The sequence below is a fragment of the Peromyscus californicus genome, unplaced genomic scaffold, assembly GCF_007827085.1.
Source record: "Peromyscus californicus insignis strain IS unplaced genomic scaffold, ASM782708v3 Scaffold_7__1_contigs__length_154581171, whole genome shotgun sequence".
In the NCBI taxonomy this organism is placed as follows: domain Eukaryota; kingdom Metazoa; phylum Chordata; class Mammalia; order Rodentia; family Cricetidae; genus Peromyscus; species Peromyscus californicus.
The window spans coordinates 81,042,851-81,059,902 of NW_026294595.1; the positions used below are offsets into that span (position 1 = coordinate 81,042,851).

General features: G+C 36.2%; 1 protein-coding gene across 6 annotated transcripts in view; it reads left to right on the forward strand.

Moving 5' to 3' along the window:
• Immp1l (inner mitochondrial membrane peptidase subunit 1) overlaps positions 1-17,052 on the forward strand; it is a 61,141-nt gene that overhangs the window by 5,506 nt on the left and 38,583 nt on the right. For 2 of the 6 annotated variants that reach the window (XM_052722393.1, XM_052722397.1), the window contains one exon: positions 11,664-11,772. The exons of 2 other annotated variants lie outside the window; for them this stretch is intronic. The gene's annotated coding sequence lies outside the window, so the exon portion shown is untranslated. Of the gene's footprint in view, positions 1-7,347; positions 7,605-11,663; positions 11,773-17,052 lie in introns of all 6 variants that reach the window. 2 more of the 6 variants (XM_052722394.1, XM_052722395.1) reach the window with 2 other exon arrangements.

A 17,052-nucleotide genomic window follows, 5' to 3' on the forward strand; every position in this document is an offset into this window, starting at 1 on the left:
TGCATAGTTTAAAACTTTGCATTTCATAATGTAAGGTTATAAAGAAACACGGGTAAATATATGGAGTAATGGTGAAATACCTATATAACAAATCCAAACCCCATTACCTGAAGCATCACTAGCACCCCCAATCTAATGCAGTTCTCTCTGTTCCCTCACTCTCCCCTTCCTCTCCCTAGTGATGGGAGTCTAACTATTGATGATTTCACATTCCTGGACTCAAGCATCCTAAGACTGTTGACTGTATTTTACCATGTCCAGCTTAGTCTCCCTTTTCTTTAGAGGTGATAAATAGTCTACCTTTTGCTGTAAGTATTTATATTATTTCTATATAATTTTTAACTTTCATATGTATTCCTAAGCAGTATGTTTATATTTTGCCTCTTTTTCTTAATTTTTTTGTGTTTATGTGGATGCTTTTTTTGTGTGCACATATTTCTATGCACCACTTTTTAAAACAATGTTTATTTATTTGTTATGTATATTGTGTTCTGCCGGGAAGAGGACACCAGATCTCATTATAGATGGTTGTGAACCACCATGTGGTTGCTGGGAATTGAACTCAGGACCTCTGAAAAAGCAGCCAGTGCTCTTAACCTCTAAACCATCTCTCCAGCCCCAAAGAATTTCTGAACTTTTTCTTTCTTCTGATTTTTCAAGGCAGGGTTTCTCTGTGTAGTCTTGGCTGTCCTGGAACTCGCTCTGTAGACCAGGCTGGCTTCTAACTTACAGAGATCTACTCGCCTCTGCCTCCTGAGTACTGAGATTAAAGACCTACGCCACCACCACCTGCCTCTTTTTCTTTATAAAATAGTATCTACTTTTTTCATTCAATGTTTTGTTTTCATGGGTCATCTATGTTACATTCATCTTCATCCGTTTACATTATCCCTTTGCTATATATACCAATTCAGACTTTCTACGTTTGGTAATTATTTGGTGTTTCCATTCTTAGGCAATTTTAAAAGCCATTGTAGTGACCATTCTTCCAAAATCCTGGTTACTGTCCCCTTTTAAAAAATATTTCTGAGGGGCTAGTATGATGACTCAGTGGTTAGGAACACTTACTACAGAAGACCTGGGTTATGGTACCAGCAACCACATGGCAATTAACAACCACCTGTAACTCTAGTGCCAGGATATCTGACACTCTCTCCTGACTTCTGTGGCCACTCTATATAGGGTGCACATGCATAGGCTCAGCTACACTCACATACACAAAAGATAAAAGCTATATTAAGAAAAATCATCTGTCTGAGATGGGTACAGTGGTGTATGCTAGTAAGCCCAGCATTTGGGAGGCAGGAAGATCACTGTGGAGTTCAAGACTGGCATGATCTACATATCAGTTCTAGGCCAATAGGGACTACATAGTGAGCTCCTGTCTCAAAAACCAAACATAAATAAAAATAAAATTATTTCTGATAAATTATATATTATTTTCATCTGGAAAATAGTTATCATCACAGATAATTACAGTGATATTTTAAAGGAATATGAGAAATTGGATACATCTTGACAAAAACAGTTATGGAGTACTGGAAATGTAGGTTGTAAGTATAATTTGCTTTATTAGAGACCTTAAATGTATGTTAAGATGACATATAATTAGAGATTATCTAATATTAAATATATAGATAGATATAGACATTAATTGTGTAGGTTTAGGTATGTTATATGCTAAATTCTCTAAGCATGCCTTTGTTCTGTCCTTTAGACTTAACCGTTCTAGACTGTGTTTTCAAGTGAGGCAATTTGCTCTACTTTTTGGACTCAAGACTATCTGGAGAGAGAGCCAAGGGAAATGGACTTAGGTGGCAAAGGGTCATGGTTCTGTACTTTCTAAAGAATAACTCCTTAAGAAAATAGGCCTGTTTGTCTTTTGTTGCTTTTATTGCTGCTCTGTTTTGCTACTTGTCATTAAGGAGAATCTACTCTGTTATTCAGAAAGAAATTTCTGGAGTAGGAAAATAAATGTACAGCTTTCAGTGTTAATGATACTGATATTCATACATGTTTATTTATGAAATATGTAATTTTGTGAAGCATTTGTAGATAATCCTAGTTACCTAAATTGGGTATAATTCCTTCTATTAAAGATTAGCATATTAAATATATATTTTTAGTGGAAAGAAAAATTAGATTTTAACTTTTTGTCACCATAGCAATGTATTAATGCTGGCAGTTTTATTTAAAAATTATGTGTCTCCTAAATTATTTTAAATAGGACCGCATGATTATCATCTGTGGCTAAGTTGTAAACATTTATGAGACCTTCAATTTTATTTTTTTCAAAATGTCACTATATGTTCTAATGTGTGCTATTATTTACATTATGGAATTAGTTTTTGAATACTCAAATTATTTAGCTTTTATCTAGTCAGTAATGCATATTAGTAAGTTAATCATTATTGTGTTACTTTTATATTTCATAATGAGAGTAATTTCCATTTTAAGACAAATTTTAAAATACACTCTGATCACAATGCAGAAGTTAAAGAAAGAAGGGTGATTAGACCTGACTTCTCACTAAGCGTTTAGATGGTCTTCACTTGTCAACTGCATTTTTAGTTTAAAGTAGCAAATTAACTATTAGTTTATCCTGTCTTTTATTTTAATTCATGCATTTAAAAACTGATATTCAGATAAAAGATAATTTCAAAATAAAATCAGTATATTACTTATGAGTGGAGCATCACATTAGCATTGGGTTCACAATAGATCATATCGCTTTTATTCCATCGTACAAGCTTAGCAGCACAAACAGAATAATCAACATATTATTTGGCTGTCATGTGCTGAACAGAAACCAGAGATCACAAGGAGGTTTTCCCTAGCTGTGGTGATGGCCTTTTTGTTCCAAGCCCCCATCTGGGAGGGCCATGGTGTGTTATCATATGGAACGCGGGCTTTTCTGTAATCTGCTTAGCTGCACTGCCGTTTGAATCTTCATTCCATGTTTGTGTAATTTATAATTTTAATGAGACCATGGCTCTTGTGGGCTTTGAAATATATTAAAAGCTCTTTTGTGCATATGCTTTTGTTCTTGCTTAATAGGCTCAGTGTATTTAAAACTGATGAATTTTTATTCATGAATTTGGATGTCTGGAGATTAACTTAGAGTGAATATCATTGCACTCATCTATTGATGGTTAGAAAGGGGGTTTTTGCTACTGTTTTTTTCATTTGCTTTTGTGTGTGTGTATGTGTATATACCTATATGATACTTATAACTAGAAAATGCTAAACTTAAATAATTTTAAGAAGCTAGGAAAAATAGCATGATTAAACAATGAAGAATAGATTAAAAATGTTAACCATCTTATTTATATATACTCAAATTTTCTCAGTAGTGTTACATGTTAAATAAATATTATAAAGGAATAACTATGAAAAAGCAACTTTTAAGTAAAGCTAATACCTTAAATACTTCAATTTGCATTGTATTGTTAAAGTCACACTTGAATACTTGGTGGAGATAGACTATATTTTAATCATATTATGGTTTGTCTGTGGTTATTCTAAATGAGTCATTCTATTTTTTGGTTGTTAGGCATATGTTATATATTTTCCCTATTTTTAGATGTTCTTGTTTTTATGGAACCATTTTTAAGTGAAAGCTTAAAAACATTAATGGATATGATGAAAAGACTTATGGAAAAGCAGCTTACCAATAATTTATAAAATTGAACTTTTGTTTTTTTCTAACATTCTGAAATATACTAAATGCTTTATTTTCTTTAATTGATAATTAAATATGTTGAAAAGTTTTGAATATAAACAGTTTTATAGTTATATAGAAAAAAATATGGTTCTTTATAAACCCAGACATGTCTTTAAGCTGCTATGTTGCATTCAGGTATAACATACAAAAGTAACTCAGAAAAAAAAAAAAAAAAAAGTAACTCAGGAGAGATATATTTATTTTTAAATCTACATTTGTATTGCAATTCTATTTGAGAGGATGAAAAATTTCTGGGGAAAAAAAAAACTATTTACTGGGAATGTTGACATATGCTTGTAATTCCAGCAATTCTGTGGCTGAGTCAGGAGAATCACCATGAGTTTGAAGCCCACTGAAACTCTATAGTGAGACCCTGTCTCATTAACAAATAAACAGCCCAAACCAATCCTAGATTTACTGTCTTGAAGCATTTTTTACAACTTGACACATCATGATTCCTTTTATGTTTACAGTAGCCAGCAGTTAGGGAAATCTCATCTTCTACCATTTCCTTTAAGCTAGAAACATTCAATAAAGATTTCTATGACAGAGGTCCTATACTGTCTTTCCTAAGTTTATCTGCCGATTTTGACAGTTTTCCCTCAGGAACCCTCTGCTTTAGTGCTGTATTGTACTATTTCATTTAGCTTAGGAACTGTCCTGATTTGCTTTCCATTGCTATGAGAAACATGATGACCAAAAGCAGTTTGGGGAGGAAATGGTATGTTTGGCATACTCATGCCCATCATAGTCCATCATTGAGCAAAGTCAGGGCAGGAACTCTGGCAGAAGCAGGGGCAAGAACCATGGGAAAATGCTTCTTACGTTCTTGCTCAGAAAACATGACTTGTTTAGCCTATTTCTTTTATCTCCTAGGACCACCTGCCACTTCCCACAGTGGGCTGAGCCCTCCCACAACAATCATTAATTAAAAAAAATACCCCCACACTTGTTCACAGGCCAGTTTGATGGAAGCAGTTCCTCAATTGGGGTTTCCTTTTCCCAGGTAACTCTAGTTGTGTCTAGTTGACAAGAGCTAACAGCACAGAACAAGCTGTGAAAATGTATGACTACCAACACAGTATTGTCCAGTGGCAGTTAATGTGAACCATGTAATGTTTTTCTTAATCAGCTGTATTCATATATTACCTAACTATTCAACATGTATCGATATAAAAATTTTAAATGCTGTATTTTTCCATTATTTTATTGTCTTCAGAGTTCACTGTGTTGTATGGTATGTGTCAGTTTAAAATGGTTACATGTAAAGTATCAACAGCTTCATGGGGGCTGGTGACTACTTTATTGAGCAGTGTAGCTATAAAAATCATAACAGTACATCACGACAAAGTATGTAATTTTTGCATTCCTTATTATTTTTCTAATAATAAATTCAAGGTATATTATTGGAACATGTTAGAATATATCTGGTCAGTACTCAGGAACCAGGTAATATAATTCTGATATTCTATGTTAAGTGGTATTATTGGCAGAACTATAAACAAACATAATTCAGTTTCATAGCACATGCAATAATGGCCAGTGTAATGAATGAGGGATGTTCTTCATAATTAAGGGTAAATGAAACCTAGCCAATTAGCCACTTTTCAAGTATATTGGAGTCAAGTTTTATAAGAATCCCACAAGGAGTCTTAGTATTTTTTTTTTTTTTTTTTTTTTTAAAAGATTTATTTATTTATTATGTATACAGCATGTATGACAGCAGGCCAGAAGAGGGCACCAGATTTCATCACAGATGGTTGTGAGCCACCATGTGGTTGCTGGGAATTGAACTCAGGACCTCTGGAAGAGCAGTCAGTGCTCTTAACCTCTGAGCCATCTCTCCAGCCCCAAGTCTTAGTATTTTTTAAAATAAAGCTAAGTCCTCCCTTTTATGCCCTTAGATTTTTCCAGATTGCTGCTTGTACAAATAGGTATGAAGTTTCTTTTTATGTGTTTACTTGGAGCACAGCTGTGGCTTCTTAGGAAAGAAAGGTGATTAATAATGTTTTCTAAATATCTCTAGAATTCTTTACATTGAGCATGCTCTGTATGGTACTATGAAGAGATATTATTTCACTGGGACATATTTTAAAATATGTAATTATGAATTATAAAACCCTGAATTACAATTAATATGAGTTGATTCGGCTATTTTACAGTGTTTAGGGGGTTTACTTTAAAAACCACAGTGTAAAGCTGGGTGATGGTGGCTAATGCCTTTAATCCCAGCCCTCGGGAGGCAGAGACAGGTGGCTGGATCTCTGTGAGTTCGAGGCCAGCCTGGTCTATAGAGCAAGTTCCAGGACAGCCAGGACAACACATAGAAACCCAGTCAAAAGACCCCCCCCCCCAAAAAAAAAGAATGAAGAAAAAACCAGTGTACTCACTTTATAAAGAATGTAGGCCTGAGTTAGAGGAGTGACTCAGCACTTCTGAGCATGTAATGTTCTTGGCCTAACACCCAAATTTGATTCCCAGCACCTGTCAGGTGGCTCACTACCACCTGTAACTCCCAACTTGAGGGCTTCTGAAGCCTTCTTTTGACATCCATGCTCACTTGCACTTACGTCTACAATCCTTCATACACAGGCACACAAGTTAAAAATAGTAAAAACATAGCATAAATAATTGACTATGCTAGAATATAGCTTAGAGATAATCATATATTCATGAGATCCTTGAGCTTCTCCCACTTTCTGAGTTTTGAGTAATATGGCTTAATCTTCACACAATTTAACTTTTATGTAGGTATTAGCCAGTGCCTTTGTACTCTTTGATATATTTAAATTTTATTGACTACTCTCTGTGACTTTTGCATTTAAAGTGCTGACACAAAATGTTAAACCACTCTATAAACAATACCTCTAGTTTCTTGGAGATGATAAATCCATCCATTGATTTCTTAATTTTATTATGTACACAGTCGATTGTAATCCAAGATTACAGCAAACAAGATGTTAATTTTAAGACATAATCTATGTACATTTCAATTACTGAGCATGATGTTACAGAAGCACAGAAGAAAAAGGAGTAACATTTGTGCTATCCTCACAGGAGCTGTCAATAAAAGATGTAATAGGGGATTTAGGACTCTGGAAATGGCCAACTAATTTATGTGAATCTATTTTATTTCAGCTAGAAAGACCAGCTCTTTCTCGGCAGTGCATAGTGTGCAGCACAGGCTGTCTATACAGAACCAGGCGGCTGCATATGGATAGTCCCTTGATATCATTCACTTGCTGTGTAATCTTATTATGCAAAGTTCTAATCTTCACCTAGAATGAATGCCTCTGGGTCAGAATATAGTCATATCAGGGTTTTTGAGGTCATGTTTTGTGATCCTTAGCTTATTCTTCTAAGTAGGGCTGGGATTTAAAGGGTATTCCCCAGACACTAGCAGAGATAGACAGCAGACCCTGCTGCCTTTTTGGAAGACAAGACCAACATGAGGTCCCTGGTAGGATTAAACTTGATTTGTAGCTGTAGGATTTTTTAACAGATGTATTATTGGACAGGGAATAGGGGGCCACTGGCACAGCAAAATTGAATCATGACTGGCATTCTCAGGGAGTTTGCTGCCTGCTAAAACAGCAGCTGCATGTGGATTTGACTTCTTTCAGGTGAAGCGACTTCCAGTCATTTGGAAAGGATGGGATGAAAAGGAACCTTGGTGATAATTTTGATGTCTGCAAGATTTAGTACCAGTGTAATGGGATTATCGGTAACACCTTCACTGCAGAAAAAGCCACCTGGCGTTATAACTGGCAGCAACTGAGAACTAATCCTTTCCCATCTCTTGGATGTCATTCATGAAGCTCAAAGCGATTTCTGCCCTGCTAACTGTGATTAATTTTATAAACAACAACAAAAAAATCAGGTGATCAAGGCAAAGAATATACCTCTTATTGTAATATGTATGTGTACATAATGTGATTTATAAATTCTGTGACATACACAAGCTGAGCATCATATGCTCCAAATTTTATTAAACTGTTCAAATATGAAGCTTGTTTGGTATGTCTTTACTTTTCTAGTTGAGTGACCAAGTAATTGCTGTTAGTAAATATTTGTATGTCAGATTAAATATTAATTTAAATGTTGTTATATTCTTTTGACTATAGGGCCATTATTGATAAAATAAAAATATTTATAGATGTTAGAAATTGAAAATAGTTGGTTTTGACATACATTTTGTCTGTTTTTGATTGTTTGAATTGCTGATGACATTTTTTGATGAATGGAACATTTAGTAATTTAAAATATATAATACATATTTCTGATAATTAAATAACATTAGCTCATACTGTTGATGAAATGACTCTTTGTGAGAAATATATGATATCAGCGTGGCCAAGGCTGGGGATGTTAATACAATGCTGAGTGACTGTTTCTAGAGATCAGTGGTTCTCCGTCCAGCTTTCATTTAGCATATGGTAGTTATTTGCTCTAGAATCTGTCCATTGGTTAATTTTTTAACATTTTGCTTCAACCAAAAACCTTATCAAATACTTTGTTTAGAGGTGTTAATTGTTTTAATATTCTTCTCTTATACTATTCAGAATAAACTGGGAGAAAATGAAGTGAAATTATCCCATCAGTCACCCAAACAGTATGCACATAACTGCCGAGACAAGAGAAGATAATTAGTGTTGTCAGTGTTATGATCTCAGAGTAGTTCATTTAAAAATATTTATTCATAGGACTTGACTTGTATCTTATTGTGCTTCTTAATCTAGTAGCTTTATATTTCAAAAATAGAATAAAAATGGCGGTCTACATGTTTTTAAACTTTAAATTTTTAACCAACTATAGGTGACTAAACTATTTTCATGCTACAAGAGTAAAGCACAATCACTTACTTTACAGATGTACCTATGGCATCTGTTTGTATATAGTACCCTTTATCTTCTGTGTAGTCTTTACTGGAAAGCCATCAAATGGGATGTAAGTATAAATAGTGTTCTGCCAACTCTCCCTGCAAGCATGTTACTCTTACTGGACTTGGTAGAACCAGTTTCAAGCTACCATATTATAAGTACACTTCTTCATTTTACTCTGTTTGAAATGAATAGGTGAGAAAGCTTAACAGTGTTTCTCTTGAACAGTGTATTTTTACTATTTGAAAGTTTATTTACTTAAAATTTCATTATTAGGAGAAGCTATCCATGAATTAAAGGGACTATAATCATTCTTTCCTTATCATGATATTTCTTGTATTATTTCATTGGGTAGTTTACCATCTCAGGATAATTTTCTGTGATAGTTAATAATATTGTGTAATTGTTTTTTTTTTAAAGTATCATTTTTTTTTTCAAGACAGAATCTGTCTAGATGTTTTCTCTTACTCAACACAGCAGGAATTTATACTTGAAGTTAAGCTGTTTACTTAGTGGCTCTTCAGAGTTAGTTTCCTAGGTACCATTCATACTCTACTAGAATATTTTTTTCCTTAAGGTCCAAAATAAGTACATCTTAATTAAATTCAACATGAACATGTAAGGTCTTACTAATGTTGTAAATTCTTTTGTATACATATAGGTCATACTCTGTTGGTAACTTAAAAATTTGATTCATTTTGAAAAGGTAGATACTAATTTAATTTGCAGCATGGATGATACATAATGATGTCAATAAGGGTTAAGGTATTTTGGGAGATAAAATAATGGGATATAAGGTAAGAAAAATGAGAAGTATATTGACACGGATGTTAGGTTTAACACAACAACAGCCTGGGAATGATAGGAATTGCTGGTTAGGACATGATCAACTTTCTGTTTTCTGAAGGTTTACTGACTCAGAGACTGAAGAACCTGCCTGTGCTGGGTATGGCAGCAGTGACAGCTAGCTTGTAGTGCTAAATGTTCTTTCTTCCATTTGAACTAATGTCTGTTTGATTTTAGATGTTTGTAGGAATAGTATTTTTGAGGGCATGATGATGTGGTTGATGAAAGTGACTGAAATAGTATGCTATAGATTTCATTATAAATTCTAATCGATAAGGAAAATTTATAGAATTTTCTCAAAGTTCACAGTTTAAAATAAGAATAGTTAAATCTTACAATATTTCTGAAAATGTTGAGCAGGCTTCTATGGCCTCAAATATCAGCACAAAGACCTTTTCTGGGTTTCCATCCTAAGACTTCTTAAAACTTAAAATTCTGTCTATTTGCTCCAAGGATTCGTTGTTAGTGCTATGACAAGAGCATGAGAATCTGAATTACAAATTTTTGATTTTATCTGATATTCAGTTATGAGGTTATTTTAATACTGCACTCAGAGTATAACAATGTTTACTGCTTTAAGCCTGACAATGATGCTGGATTTTTTTCCCCTCTTGGAATAAAACAAAACGGGTTACTAAATCTTCATAGATCAGAATGCCCTGAATTTGCAGTTTGGGAACATGAGAAGTCATCTCTGGACAAATCTTGCAGTAGATTTAATATTTATAGTTTTGATCAATTCATAAGCAGTCCTAAAGGTGAGTTGTATGTAACAGGAATTGAATTATTGTTGGAGAGGCTCTCTGTGTGCAAGTAAGTGACTTAGCTGTTGAGTCGTGTGCACCATGCAGCACTCATGTGTCTTATAAGCCTTTCTTCTCAACTTGTCACAATAGCCTCCATTTAGGATCTGAAATGGACATATATCTTACAGTTGCTTTATATTCATCTTTCTAAGGAAAACATGTTTTTTAAAGTAATTTCATCTCAGATATGTCAAAATAATTTTCTTCTGGAACAAATGAAAGTAAATACAGCAATATATTTGTTTTTGAGAAAGGGTTTCATGTATTCCAGGCTGGCTTTAAGTTCCTTGTATAGCTGAAGATGAGTTTGAACTCCTGACCTCCTTACCTCCACTTCCCAGCACTGAGATCCAGCACACCCTGCTCACTCTTTGCTAATATTAACATTTGTATAAATGACAGTGAGTCCTCTCCTTGAAATCAGTGCAGTAATGATAACAAAATAATATTAATCATTTCTTTAGTTGTCTGCTTAAATGCCTGAAAATCTATAGTCTCAATATTTGACACATGAAATTTTCTCTATGTTTGAAACAAAGTGCTTTCTCAAAGAATTCCATACCTAAGCCATCATTTGTGGGCCATTTGTGATTTGGGGAAGTCTGAAACCACTCCATCTATTTCACCCATGGGATCTAAATTAGGACTGTAGAGTTGGTACCTGTGCCTCCAAACATCCAAGGATAGAGGAATCTCTTAACTTGTGTCTGGCTTCTGCGGTTCACTTTGTTCAGTTTTCTTGTTGGTTTTACTGCCAAGTCCAACTTCTCTTTTCTCCATATGACTCCAATCCCATAGATCCTTTGATAGTTGTGAAAACATTTCTTTCACTGAAAGTGGGAGATGTATAGCGTAGGGGGAGAATCCAGAGCCAAAGGGTTCTGTATGTTCTGAGCTGTGTGAATAGTTGTCAAACTCTGCCCCTTGCTCTCTTCATCTGTAAAACGAGATGCCTAAGTATGGAGTGGGTTAGTTTCTGTAGAGCGATTCCAACAATGCCTGGCACACAGCAAACGTTACTACACAAGGACTTGCTATTATGTGATGCCTGACATTTTCTCATATTTATTAAAAGAAACTGTTATCAACTAACTGTGTGCTCCAGCATACTTTCTGTTACAGATCTTCCTATCAGTAATGTAGAATAATATGGAAAGACGCCTTGTTTCCTTCTGACCAACATTACTTGAATTTTGCTATGTTTCTAAGGAAGATCATTCTGTATATCTTGCTATATTAAGTGACAGTCACCATTTATGAACATTTTTAGTTTTTTTATCTTTCCCACTAATTATTTTGATAAAATGTGTATGTTCTTTAAAGGAATTGATTTGTTATGTCAATGACTTAGTTTTTAGAACATTTAAATGTAATAGGGAATAAAAGAGATCATCTTCTGTTTCCTAGGTAGAGTTAGAATTTTGAAGCACAGTCTTGAAGGCACAAGCCTGTAATCCCAGCTACTTGGGAAGTGGAAGCAAGAAATTTGCGATTCAAGGCCTGCCTGGGCTACAAGGTGAGTCAGGCCAGCCAGCCTCACAAATTAGTGAGAAGGTGCTTCAAAGTAAAAGAAGTGAAAGAGTCTGGGGCTGTATCTCAGTGGTAGGTACTTGCCCGGCATGCTCAGCACCCTGGGTTCAGTGTTGAATGCTCAAGCTCCTCACCTCTGCTCTCTACACACAAGGATATGGTAAATTATTTAGCATGTGGCAGTGCATAACTAGATGGGCAAGGTTTTTGAGGTTGCAGGTGACCATTAGCCTCCTTGAGAATTTAGATCAGCGGCTTCCAAATGTTCCTATGCTTTAGAGTCAGCTGGAATTTGAATTTATATTTCAAAAGATTACCATTTTCTGCTTTTTGGAAATACAGTTGGATAGTTTCTAGTTTAATGTGTTAGTATAGGTAGACCAGCCCTCTAGAGAGCTCCATGTACTAATCCCTGAACCTGGAAACCCTTTATTGTATGTACATGGTAAAAGGAGTTTGAAGACAGGATTAAAATAAGAATGTCAATCGTCATAGATTACTGTGAGATGAATATAATTGTGAATAAGATATTGTGGAGGGGATCATTTAGTGATGGAGAAATGCAAGGCTTTGAGGGTGAAGGAAAGGGACCCTGGAGCAAAGAATGCTGGTGGCTTTAGAAGCTAGCAGAGGCTAAAACAAAGATTTTTACCTAAAGTGTCTGGAAGGGACATAAAGCCTTGCCAACACCTTAGTTTTAACCAGTGAGATTTGTAGCAGAGTTCTGAGGCACAGGCTATGACTTTATATATTTGTATTGTTTTATGCTGCTAGATTTATGGTTATTTGTTACAGCAGTCACAGAACTATAACACATTTGTAACTAAGTCTTAGCTTACTGGTTGGCTTTTTGTCAGGAATTCTTGATCTCAACGCATCACTTCATTGAGAAAACAAAATCATGTGAGCCAATAGCTACTTCACTTTTCTATAGGATTGAAAAGCTTCCAATATCTGAATCGCTTCTCTACACTTACACAGTCCAGGACCCAGATGAGAGAGTGATGTCATCCACATTGGGCACCTTTTTCATCCCAGTATAATCAACAGAACCCTTCAGACATGTCCACAGGCCAACCTAATCTAGACAATCCCTCATTGAGAATCCCAAATGATTCTAGATTGTGCCAAGTTGATAATTAAAACTATCATATGCCCAACTCTGTCCTTTCCTTTAGATCTCTGATGCTACTTGTTTCCTTCAGTCTACCTGTCTACAGAACAGGTACATGAATGTTTATGGAAACATTATTGAAAATTGCAAAAATCACAATCTAAGTGTCCTTCAACTGATGAGTTGATAAACAAAAATAGTATATTTTTGCTTTGGATTAGTGCCCCCCCCTTTTTTTTAAACTGTTGCTGTGATAAAATACTCTGACAAAAGCAACTTAAGGGTGAAATGGGTTGTCGAGGTTCACAGCTAGGGCTGCAGCCTATCATGGCAGGAGCTTAAAGGATCTGGTGGCATCACACAGTTAAGAAGCGGAATGATGAAGGCATGCCATTGCTGTCTAGTCTCTTTCTCCATTTGTACAGTCTAGGAGGATCCTCTCCAGGGCCATCTGTACTCATGCCTAATACTTTTAAAGAACAATTTTGCATAACTTATCCAGATTGCAGTTGCTATGTTTTTACTGAGAACTTAGCTTTTTGCTGCTACTGTCACAGCTGGCATTGAAGTCCTTCTGCTTGACTTCTTTTCTTGTTCGGTAATCATCTTTCTGTCTTATCACTTTTCCTTTTTTCACCACTGGTCTTATCATGATTTTCCACCACCCCACCCCTGTAGGAGCATTATTGTTAGCTCTTGTCTTCGTTAATTTTCTATTGCTGTGAAGAGACACCGTGACAAAGGCAGCTTATAAAAGAAAACGTTTATTAGGGCTCATGGTTCCATAGGGTGAGTCCATGACCGTCATGGCAAGGAGCATAGCAACAGGCAGGCATGGCAGTGGAGCAGTAGGTGAGAGCTCACATCTTGATCTGCAGAGAGAGAGAGAGAGAGAGAGAGAGAGAATATGGACTAACTGGAAATGGCATGGGCTTTTGAAACCTCAAACCCTACCCCCCCCCCCCCCCCCCGTGACACACTTTCTCTAACAAGGCCATGTCTCCTAATCCTTCCCCAACAGTTCCACCAACTGGGGACCAAGCATTCAAATATGTGAGCCATGGGCCTTTCTCTTCCAAACCACCACAGATCTCAAGCTTGTAATACCCAGCTTGCCCATAAACTCTTCTTACTTGTTTTTTCTCCACTGTGGTCATTCTCACCTGTGGTAATTCAGTCTCTCAGGGGACACGGAGAAATGTGTGGCAACATTTTGACTTAACACAGATTGGAAAGAAAAGACTGTTGGTAGCTAGAGGCCAGGGATTATGCTAAAATCTGCAATAGCTGCCCAAAATATGTTATCAACTCCTGGGATTAAAAAAAACATAATTCTCTTTTGCTTGCCTACCTTAAACAAACCTGACTCTTCCATCTTCTTAGTAGCTATCAAATACTACTAGCTCTTCAGCTAGGGGTTAGTCTTTGTGCCTACTTCCCATTTCCATGCTGGGATTTTGTTTGGCTTGAGCTTGCTCAGGTCTCATACATGCTGTTACAGTCCCTGTGAGTTCATGTGTATTTCATTCCTGGTATGTCTGGAAAACACTGTTTCATGTAGTCACCCAACACCTCTGAATCTGAGAATTTTCCTACCCCATCCTCCATGATGATGACTGAGTCTTGGGAAAAGGGGTGTGATATGTATCTCTTGTTGAGGGCCAAGCACACTGCAGTCTCTTTCTTGTTCTTTGCCTACTGACTGGTTATGAGTCTCTGTGTTGATCACTGTCTTCTGCAGGAACTGTCACTGATGAGAGTTGAGAGAAACACTCATGTATAGATATAGCAATAAGTCATTAGGAATCTTCTGTGTTTTGTTTTGTTTTTCAAGACAGGGTTTCTCTGTGTAGCTTCGGCTGTCCTGTAACTTGCTCTCTAGACCAGACTGTCCTCAAACAGAATCATTTTAAATACATTCTACTATGTCCATTTAGTAGAATAATAGTACTAGGTTCTCCCCTAGGGCCTATGACCTATCTAGGCTCAGATACTTGGCCCGATATTGGTGCCAGGTATGGGTCCTATCATGTGAAGCTGGCCTAACCAAGAAGTTGTTAGTTACTCCTTGTCTAGTTAGGGTTTTTTTTATTGCTGTGAAGAGACATCATGACCAGGGCAACTGTTTTAAAGGAAGGAAAAGATTTAATTGGGACTGGCTTACAATTCTGAAGTTTAGTCCATTATTGTCATGGTGGGGAACAGGGTGGCACATAGGCAGACATGGTACTGAAGAAAGAGCTAAGAGTTCTATATCCGGATCCATAGGCGGCCTGCAGAGAATGCTGTACTGGGCATCTAAAACCTCCAAGCCTGTCTGTCCCCAGTGAGACACTTCCTCCAGCAAAGCCACACCTATTCCAACAAAGCCACACCTCCTAATAGTGCCACTATTTGTGAGCCTATGGGGTCCATTTTCTTTCAAGCTAGCATACCACTATTGTACTATTACTCTGACTTGGGCTTCTCAACCCGGTAAGATTGATGATTGCTGTTCTCTGGTAGCCTGCATAGCACCTGTTAGCACTATGAAAGCTAGCCAGTAAGGATGAATCTTCCAGGTCGGTAAACACTTGATCTCTCCATGTTTTATGACATTATGTGTATGGCATCTTCAGCAATAAGGTCTTACTGTCAACTTTTGGAGGGTAACCAAGAGCAGTGGCAACAGCCTGTAATGTTTGGGGGTCTGTGGGACCCCAGTGGCCAACAACTGCTTGAAAGGTAACCCATTCCTGGCACCAGGGTTTGTATTTGCTATGGCTAAACTTTTTTCTTAGTAAATATATGTTATTTCAATTTACATATCTCCCTCTTAAACATTTTAAGTTTTTTTTTAAAGTAATATTTCACATGAATGTCAGAGGTTCAGTTGTGTTACAAAATGTGTTAAGAAAACAAGATTCTTCAAATACCTCTTTAACTTTGTAATATGCTTTTGGCTAGTTAGGTGCAGACAGAAGGAAGGTATCTATTCCTGGATAAAAGAAAACAAAATACAAAAAAACAAGGTTAATAGAGAGTGAAGTTTCATTATTTCTTGTTTTTTTCCTGCCTGTAGCTGCTAATGTTTACAGAAAACCGACCTTTATTTAAGTAACTATTTCAGGGTTTTTTTTTTTTTTTTTTTTTTTTTTTTTTTTGAGACAGGGTTTCTCCGTGTAGTTTTTGGTGCCTGTCCTGGATCTAGCTCTGTAGACCAGGCTGGCCTTGAACTCACAGAGATCTGCCTGGCTCTGCCTCCCAGTGCTGAGATTAAAGACGTGTTCACTGAATAATATAATTCTCATTGAAATAGGAATTATACTTCCAAATTTTTCTGTATCTAAAATCTTTAGGTTTTAGTTTCACATACATTGTCTTAGATATTTCACAAATATATAAAATTTAACGTGGCCAATATAGTGCATGGATTTTTCTACCCCCAATGTGCATATGGGTGTCCCATGTAGGTAGACCTCTACTTATCTCATTACCTACCTATACTTGAAGCCATCCATATTCCTTCTTGTTCTTTTCTATTTATGTTGCCTGCCGGATTTCTCAACTCTACCTGGTTTTGTCCCCCATTGTCGCCATTCTGTTGCACACACCAGTGCATTTTGCCTTCTGCCCTCTGCACATTTCTCCTCTTCTCCTCCTCACTGTAGTCCTTTCTCTGCACATCGGTGAGAGCACTTTTCAGATTGTATGTCAGAGCGATTGTATTACTCTTTCTGCTTAAGACTGCTTAGTGCTTTCTCATTACTCTTGGAAGAAAATCCACACTTCCTTGAGACTTTGAATGACCTTTCTTGTCTCTCGAGTATCATTTTACATTTTTTCATCGCTCAGTTTTCTTTCAGTTCTGTCACACATGCATGCTATTGGCTGATTATAATTTTCTTGTTTTCTTTTAGAACCTAACATCAATGGTATGTCTCTTAGAAAAACCTTTCTTGATACATCCTAAACAGATGACTCATTGTTTCCATTTACTCTATCATATTTTTCATTATAAAAACCACTTAATATATTTATGCTTTTATTTGTTTCCTTTGTATGTATACAATATCTTCTCCAGTAAACTATAAGCTTTATGAAGATGGAGACCATGTTCACCATTGTATTTCTAGGACTGAATGAACTTAGTCTGTTTTTCTTGGAACATAG